Genomic DNA, 9,675 nt, shown 5'->3' on the forward strand with positions numbered 1-9,675 from the left:
ACATACCTCAATCCAATAAAGACTGTGTATGACAAAACCACAGCTGACATCAAACTGAATGGGTGAAAGCTGAAAGCCTTTTCTCAAAGAGATGAAATAAGACAAGAATGCCTGCTTTCATCACTCCTATTCAACATAAGAGTGGAAGTCCTAGCCAGAGCAACCAGGCAGGAGGAAAATAGACACACACACACACACACACACACACACACGGCATCCAAATTGGAAAAGACGAAGTCAAATTGTCCCTCTTTGCTGATGATATGATCCTCCATCTAGAAAAAAATAAAAATTCCACCAAAAAACTATTAGATCTGGTTAATAAATGCATTAAAATTACAGGATACAAAATCAATGTAAAAAATTAGTAGCATTTCTATGAACCCATAATAAACTAGCTGAGAAATAAGTTAAAAATGCAAGAGTAGAGAATGGATGATCAGTTGGGGCATATGGAGAAGGAGGACACGCCCTGCCCCTGGACTTCTGCACTGACTGAGGAAGTTAACAGGCTTGTGCCAGGAGAAGGATTATAGCCCATGCCCCACATTCCTCTACCTTACCTAACAGAGACCCCCACACCCACTAAAAAGCAAACGCTGTTGGGTTCAAAGGAAGACCTAGCACCTTTTGGTATGCCGGAAAAACTGATCCCACAGTACCTTCTGTCAGAGGAGAATGTAGCTGAGGTACATTCATCTTGATGAATCTATGAACTCAGAAAGGTTGATCCAGGATCCATCTTCAGACTTAAGGTGGCTCTTGACCTCCCTCTGCTGCCTGCTGGTGCTGGCCAGTGCAGGAAGCAGACCCTATTTCCACCCCTTGTCTGAACAGCTAGTCAACTATATCAACAAACCAAACACCACGCAGCAGGCCAGGCACAACTTCCACAAAATGGAATGAGCTACCTGAGGAGGCCGTGTGGTACCTTCCTGGGCAGATCCAAGCTGCCCCAGAGAGCTAAGTTTTCTAGGACATAAATCTGCCTGAAAGCTTTGATCCACAGGAACAGTGGCCAGACTGACCTCGGAGAGATCAGAGACCAGGGCTCCTATGGCTTTTGCTGGGCTTTGGGGGCTTTGGAAGCCATCTCTGACTGGATCTGCATCCACCCCAACACGGGGCAGGGGAGGGAGTCATATGGAGGTGTCCACGGAGGACAAGCTCACCTGCTTGTGTGGGGACGGCTGCAACGGTGGTTATACTAATGAAGCTTGGAACTTCTGGACAAGAAAAGGCCTGGTTTCTGGTGGCGTCTATGACTCTCATGTAGGTTGCAGACTTTTCCCATCCCTCCGTCCCTGTGAGCACCACATCCATGGCTCCATATGTGGGGAAAGGAGACTCCCCCAAGTGCAGCAAGACCTGCAAACCTGGCCAGATCTACAAAGAGGGCAAGCACTATGGATGCAGTTCTTACCGTATCTCCAACAGCACAAAGGACATCATGACCAAGATCTGCAAAAATGACCCAGTGGAGGAAGCCTTCTCTGTGTATTCGGATTTCCTGCTGTACAAGTTCAAAGAACACCAAGATGATGGAGGCCATGCCATCTGCATCCTGGGCTGCAAGGTGGAGGACAGCATGTCCTACTGACTGGTTGCAAATCCTGGAACAGGGACTGGGTAATAATGGCTTCCTTATTTTTTAAGTTTTATTTTAAGTTCAGGGGTACATGTGCAGGTTTGTTACGTAGGTACACTTGTGTCATGGGGTTTTGTTGTGCCGATTATTTCAACACTCAGATATTAAGCCTAGTACCCATTAGTTATTTTTCCTGATCTCCTCCCTTCTCCCACTCTCCTCCCCGCAACAGTCCCCCGTGGGTGTTTTCCCCTCTATGTGTCCATGTGTTCTCATCATTTAACTTCCACTTATATGTCTATCAACGATAGACTGGATAAAGAAAATGTGGTACATATACACCATGGAATACCATATGGCCATAAAAGTGAACAAGATAATGTTCTTTACAGGGACATGGATGGGGCTGAAGGCCATTATCTGTGAAAATAACTTCTTTAAAATCCTCAGAGGACAAGATCACTATGGAATTGAATCTGAAGTGGTGACTGAAATTCCACACACTGAGCAGTATTGGGGAAAGATCTAATCTGCTGTAGGCCTGGCTGGCCATTCCTGGGGCAGTCTTTCCCTGAATATAATCAGGGATGGGGGTGAGATGGAGATAGAAGTGTGTTTTATTTTTTGAGTTCACATAAGATACAAGTCTGAGACAGGGCCTGAACTGGATTGGCTCTAACCTATCCATGACCCATCAGAGCTATCTTCCAATAACACACACCAAATCCCAGATACCTCCCAGCCCATTCAGTGGACTGACAGCCATAGTACAGACAGTTAGACCACATAAGCCACTGATGCAAGTACCATGTGTTTTTTTCCCAAAGACCAGTGCTGTAGGTAGTGCCTGCTGCCCTGGCTCTGGCTGCATTCCCCCACTCCCCCACCGCCTCCCCTACTTATGCATCTTCAGAGAGCAAGACAGATACCTAATAATGAAAAGTGGAGATTTTAATGAGAGGACAAATTCTCTGCTGTGAGCAGTACCTCTAAGCAAGCAGCTTTCCACATTTGTGACAAGTTCACAGGAGATATGATGGTATGGTAACCTTTTGGAGAAAGTCACGTTCTCCTAGGGTTCCTGTACCTATCGAGCTTTGCAATGTCAGAAACTATCTCTGGTCTTGTCCCTGGCATGATTCTTTTTTAGTAGGAGTTTTATTTTTGTGCACCTCAGCCAATCATGTGAATGAATAAGTTTAATAGTTGAAGAAACTATACTAGTTTTACAGATTGCTTCCTAATGTCGTGGCTTAAAGCGAAACTGAGTGGTTACAATCTGCTTCTGACCTACTGACCCCAATGAAACTAGTTTTAGAGAAACCAGCTTTTACTTTTTTTTTTTTAAATTACTGCTTAATTCTGTCAAGTTAATAAGACATGTCTGTGCCAATAAAATCTTTCTCCTTCAGAAAAAAAATAAAGAATGCAATCTCGTTTTCAGTAGCTAAAAAAAAAAAAAAAAATCACTCAGGAATAAATTTTACCAAGGAGGTGAAGATCTCTATAAGAAAAACTATACAAACCTACTGAAAGATGTTGAAGATGACACAGACAAATGGAGATACACCCCATGTTCATGGATCAGAATAATTAATATTATTAAAGTGACCATACTGCTCAATGCAATCTGCAGATTCAGTGCAATCCCTATCAAACTACCAACGCTATTTTTCACAGAAATATTTTTAAAAATCCCAAAATTTGTTTGAAACCATAAAGGAGCCCGGATAGACAAAGCTATTCTGAGAAAAAAAGAAGAAAGTTGGAGGCTTCACACTGTCTGACTTCAAAATGAATGACAAAGCTATAGTAACCAAAACAGCATGATATTAGTATAAAAAAAGACATATACACTAGTGGAACAGAATTGAGAATCCAAAAGTAAAGCCACATATTTACACCCAGCTAATTTTTGACAAATATACCAAAGACACACACTGGGGAAAAATGCTCTTTTCAATAAATGGTGCTGGGAAAATTGAATATCCATATCCAGAAGAATGAAACTAGACCCCTATATCTCACCATATGCAGCATTCAACCCAAGTTTGATTAAAGACTTAAATGTAAGACCTGAAACTATAAAACTACTAGAAGGAAACCTAGGAAAAATGTTTCAGGGCATTGGTCTAGGCAAATGCTTTATGACTAAGACCTCAGAAGTACAGATAATAGAAACAAAAATAGATAAATGAGATTATATTAAATTTAAAGCTTTCTGCACAGCAAAAAAAAAAAAAAAAAAAAAAAGGCAGAGTGAAGAGATAAACTGTTCAATGGGAGAAAATATTTGCAAAATAGATATTCAACAAGGGACTAATATCCAGAATACGTAAGAAACTCAAACAACTCAATAGTAAAATACCAAATAATTCCATTACAAAATGGACAGAGGACATGAATAAACATTTCTCAAAAGAAGACATACAAATGCTTAATAGATATGTAAAAAAATACTCTACTTCACTAATTATCAGGGAAATGCAAGTCAGAACTACAATTAGATATCATCTTATGCCAGCTCTAATATATATTATTAAAAAGACGAAAATAACAGATGCTGGCAAAGATGCAGAGAAAGGGGACTCTTATACACTGTTGGAGAAATTGTAAATTTGTACAACCACTATGGAAAACAGTACAGACATTTTTCACAAAGAAAAAGAAAAACCTAAAAATGTAACTACCACGTGATCCAGCAATTCCAAGGCTGGGTAATTATCAAAAGAAAAAGAAATCAGTATATCAAAGAGACACCTTGCACTTGCATGCTTATTGCAGCACTATTCCCAATAGCCAAGATATGGAACCAATGTAAGTGTCCATTAATAGATGAATGACTAAAAATATGTTATATATACCTAATAAAAAACTATTCATGCATAAAAATGAATGAAATCATGTTATTTGCAGCAACATGGATGGGACTAGAGGTCACTATGCTAAGTAAAATAAGTTAGTCACACAAGTACAAATATCACATGTTCTCACTCTTATGTGAGAGCTAAAACCATGGATTTCATGGAAGTGGAGAGTAGAACTATAGATACCAGAGGCTAGTCAGTGCAAGTGAGAGGGAGAGGTAGATGAAGAGAGGTGAGTTAATGGGTGCAAATATACAGTTGGATAGAAGGTATGAGTTCTAATATTTGCTGGCATAGTAGGGTGACTAAAATTAGCAGTAATATATTGTATATTTCAAAGTAGCAAGAAGAAATGATTTGAACTGTTTCCAACACATACAAACGAGAAATACTCAAGGTAATGAATATCCCAAATACTCTGTCTTGATGATTACATATTCTATGCATGTAACAAAATACAACATGTACCCAACGAATAAGTAAAATGCTATGTGTCAATTAAATAACCATGTTTCAAAAATCATATCCATAAATAGTTTAAATCGGTTAAACCAATCCAAACTTGGCTATGTACAGTATTTCTTAGGTAACAGATTCTTTTTTTAAAAAAAATGACTCTCAAGAAGGGCTCAATCCAATGAGCAAGCATATAAAAATTTAAACAATGATATTAGGCAATATAAAGCTACTGTGAATTTATAGTAGTAATCAATGGTAGAGCTGGGGTAAATTAAAAGAAAACTTGGGGAAATAATAATAAAACCTTTGTTAAAATGATAATTTGATATGTTATTGATGCCACACAGATATTTGTCTGGAGGTGGATGAGTAGAAGGAGTTTAAAATATAGAACCTATGAAAAAAACTGCAGGGAACCTTGAGTAACCTGTTTTGGTTGAAGAGTGTGTGTGTGTGTGTGTGTGTGTGTATGTATGTTTGCAGTAGTCCTAATCAGAATAGTAAATAGCGGTAACAGTAATAGTAGTAGCACTGTTTAATACTTCTATTACTAGTAGATTTTAAAGTTGATGGGAAAAGAAAAAGGATTTTTTTTTTTGGCATATTGATAAATATTTACTTTTATATTCAATGGGTAACCAATAAAATATTTGAACCCGGGAGTACAAATTACAGTAGAGTAATTCATGACTCTGTTATGTGGGAAAAATTAGAAGAGCTAAAATTAAATGGGAGAAAAATAATTTAAGAGATCTTTCAGACAGTCCAGGACAGAAAGAGTCTCTATCAGTTTGGAACACAGATATGGGGACTCAAAAACTAGGACAAAAAGTTTTCAAGACATATGATGAAGGTAGAAATCTATGGAAATTGTCATCTGTTTTGATAATGAGGGAGTTTTGTCTTGAGGATAGAAGAAATGAAAACTGACTAGCCTGAGATATGGAACTCATGATAGATTAACTATATCACCAACTTACCAGACTTTAGAGGAACAGAAAACACACACAGACACTTGCATACCCAGGCTCTGTCTTTGTGCATTTCATTGGTAGAATGTCAAATAGGCATCCAAACAAATATATAAATTGCATTTTAACTCTATAGTTTCTTAAAGGGAATTCTCTTATTGAACATTTCCAATTCTCAAACTCTTTTTTAGGAGAGAGCTTGTTATATTATTAAAAAAAAGTGTTGAATTGGGATAGTGATACAGAATTAAATATTATATAAGTAAATCAGCACATTTGTTTATTTTAGGTATAAGGCAAGGTGATGAGGTAGTCTTGAGCGGCTTGAGTTTGAAATGCCTATAAGCATGATATTTCTACAATCAGTTTTTTTTCTTTTGGTAGATCATGATTTGTCAAGAAATGTCAAGAAAGAGACAGAAATATAAATTTTTATTTTTCTATGTTGAGGGGTAGCTGATGCTAGAGGATGGGAGGGAGTTTGAAATGTTAACACAGGCAGTGTCTATTCCATTTAATATTGATCAACTTGCCTTCTCTGACTAAAGACTGAGTTATATTTTCCCCTATTCCTGTGAAACCAAAGTCATAATCAAGAATTACATGAATCAGAGCTTCCTCTTTCTCTGCTAACTTACACTGCTGTTAAACAAGCCTATGGCTAAAGATAGAGGGATTCAAATTTGGAAACACAAACTTTATCAGAAGAGGTGAATCACCACTTTTAATTTCTCCTACTTTGTGCTTTGGGTTTGCACATTTTTTTAAGTAAAAAATAAATAATTCACAGCTTTGGCCAATCAGTACAGTTTCTTAAAATTCAATTATATTAAAAAAAAAAAACCCTATAGGACAACTGGAGGGCTGTGAAATATCTTCTGTTTTACATTTAGATTTAATATATGGATATTTTATAGAATTTTTAACTTTTAGCACTCCTTTGTAACTATTATTACATTTGGTAATAAATATCTATGTACTATATGAATTAAAAAGTCAAAATTTAAGTTAAAACTCAGGTTTTATCCCAAAATCGTTGCAACCACAATGTGGAAAATGTTCAGATTGTTGTTTCCTTAAGAAAATAACAAAAATATCTTAAACTAATATCTGATTTCGGCTTAAAATTCAATATAAAATGAACCTTAGTCTTTTAATGCTTTATTAAAATTTTATGTACATAAGCTGTTTGTTCATGAATTTCACATCTGGCTCTCCTGGATACTCTTTTAATTCTATGGTACAGAAATAATCTTTATTCCCAGTTGGAAAGTGTGTTTCTTTAATACTAATAAAGAAATTATCAATTAAATTTGAGAAATTAATTCAATTAAATAAATTATTAATAATGAAGAAATGCACATACACATTAATGCACATTAATAATAATAAAGATTATTAATAAAGAATTCTATTCCCAATTGTTATGTGCAATTCTATTTTGAGATACATTGTGATCTTTTTCCAATTTATACATGTTCTTAACAAGATCATATGATTTCTGACACAAGTTGGTTAAGAAGGCTGAAGCTTAGGAATGATTGAACATATTCATTATATCTCAGAAAACAGAAATGCATAAATTACTCTCTTGTCTCTTTAAATTAAATTATATGCAGCAAAGAATTCTCTGTTGAGATTCGGGCAGTCCACAGGATCTCATTTCTCTAATTAGTTACCTTGGTCCTGCTACTGCAGCCATGGCATCCATCCATAAGCAATCATCGCAATCCAAAAATGAGTTTCTTTTTGAATGGCAGGCATATTAGCCAAGACGTTTCACTAACAGTATAGAAGAAATACTGGAAGAATAAAAGAAATGTAAAATTTATATAAGCAAAAGTATCTGATATAGATTTATTTTAGGCAATTTACTCTTCTTAAATATCTTCTAACGCATTTTAAGGTGACCTCAATAATTTATATTTAAATTAAGAACGTGTCTACATATGAAAAACAGAGAGAGAGAAAATATTTGCCTTTATTTAAATTTTGGTATCATTGCCAAATTAAATTTGTTCCCCTTACTGCTTATGTCTATCTACATTTACATATCCATTTCTATATATCTTTATCATGCCTACAAAATTATCTATTTACTTCTATATTTACATATAGTTTTGTGGGGGTAAGCATTTACAAACTGTTACAAGTTTTAATTAAGATTTTAATTTGCATGTTGCATTCAGCTAAAAATCTTCTCTGTTGCAAGAGTCACTGTATGATTTCCCTCAATATTTATATTCTTAATAATATAATCACTGGTGTTTAGCTAAATACTTTACTTGCAGAAAATAATAATAGCTTTTTTAGCCCTTCGTCCAGGTTTGTCAAGAGCTATGAAGTTTGAGAAGTAGGAGCAGACTTCTTGCCAATTATATTAAAAGAGAAATGGTAGAAAAACTGTTTTTAAAAATCTGTGTGTGCTGGTTTCTTCTTATGACCTTTAGCTGAGTTCTACAGAAAGATATTCTTGGCCTTGGACCAGCCTATATTTAAGCAAATATGGAAAAGTATGGATTTTGGCTAAGTTAGAAGCAGTCTGCCCATGACCTGTAATCAGAGTTGACAGTGCATCACCATATGAAGCACTTTAATATATCCACTGATTTCGTACCCCAAATTGAAGCAATTAAAAGTATTGTTGTGACGCTGCAGATTTAGCAGGATGTTACTGGTGTTCCACTTAATAAAGGCTGCGAGCCTCCTATTCAAAATAGGATTAAGGAACTTGCTATCTTAGCTGAACTCTTTAAGATGGCCCAAAGGTAGCTGCTATTAAATTGCGATGCAGTGTTCAAGGCCAAGAGTGAAGCAGGGGCCAATAACTTAAAATAAGTAAATAAATAAATAGAAATACAAATAAAAATCTACAGGATTAAAGAGAGTATCTAGGTAAGTTTACCTGTGATAACACACATGTGAGATACTGTGTCTTTGTTTTCTAAAGTGTCTGCGTTTAGAGTCATTTGTTATCCTTCCATAGATAACTAATGTACCATGTGAGTTTAATAAGATACCCAACTGGTACCCTGATTTGTTTAATTCCAGCACAAAAGTATAGTCCATTATTGTCTATATTCACATTGCAAAGAAAGACCAGAAAATCTTTTTGTCTCATAATATGGGCAGTTTAAATTACAGGCTATATAATGAGAAAGAGCAAAGTTCTGCTACTCATGAACTAGTTCATTTCTGCAAGGCTGTTTACAAATCTTTTTTTAATCCAAAGATACTATCGAGCAATATTTTTGCAATCTGTTTTCCATTGGTTTAGGTTTGATTTTTTACGTGAAGGGTTTTGCACACTAAGAGCTTATCATTAAAGGAATTTATCTATCAATTTTCTAGTGTACTGATGATAAACTGGATTTCTATGATTCTAAATCTCCTTCAAATTTTAAAAATCCTAATGAATCATGCAGTTTATGTGGATGTCAGATGTAACTTAGTATTTTTGAAATGCTAGTATTGAGGAAAAGTAGTAAGTGATTTACTTCAGTCTAGAAATCAGATTATTTAGTTACTTTTTCCTATTACTCTACCCTAAGTAAAAATTCATGCATAAAGAAAGGAAAAATTGATTGTGAGACTAAAATTGCAGAAGGATTAGAAGCATACTTACGAAGTATAAGGAAAATAAACCGCAAACAAAAGTGTGCTTCGCATGTGGAAGGAAAAAATACATTTATTGTTAATTTTAATAATGATGGTAACTGATAACGACCAACTAAGTTAGAATATCAGGTTGAAAATGTAGCAGATATAAAATTAACAGTAAAATAATATT

At 35.5% G+C, this 9,675-nt stretch overlaps 1 pseudogene; it reads left to right on the forward strand.

The window, feature by feature from the left end:
* Window positions 1–322: 322 nt before the first annotated feature.
* LOC101019968 lies at window positions 323–3,059 on the forward strand (annotated as a pseudogene).
* The last annotated feature ends 6,616 nt before the right edge of the window (window positions 3,060–9,675 follow it).

This window comes from Papio anubis, chromosome 3, assembly GCF_008728515.1.
Source record: "Papio anubis isolate 15944 chromosome 3, Panubis1.0, whole genome shotgun sequence".
NCBI classification, from domain to species: Eukaryota; Metazoa; Chordata; class Mammalia; order Primates; family Cercopithecidae; genus Papio; species Papio anubis.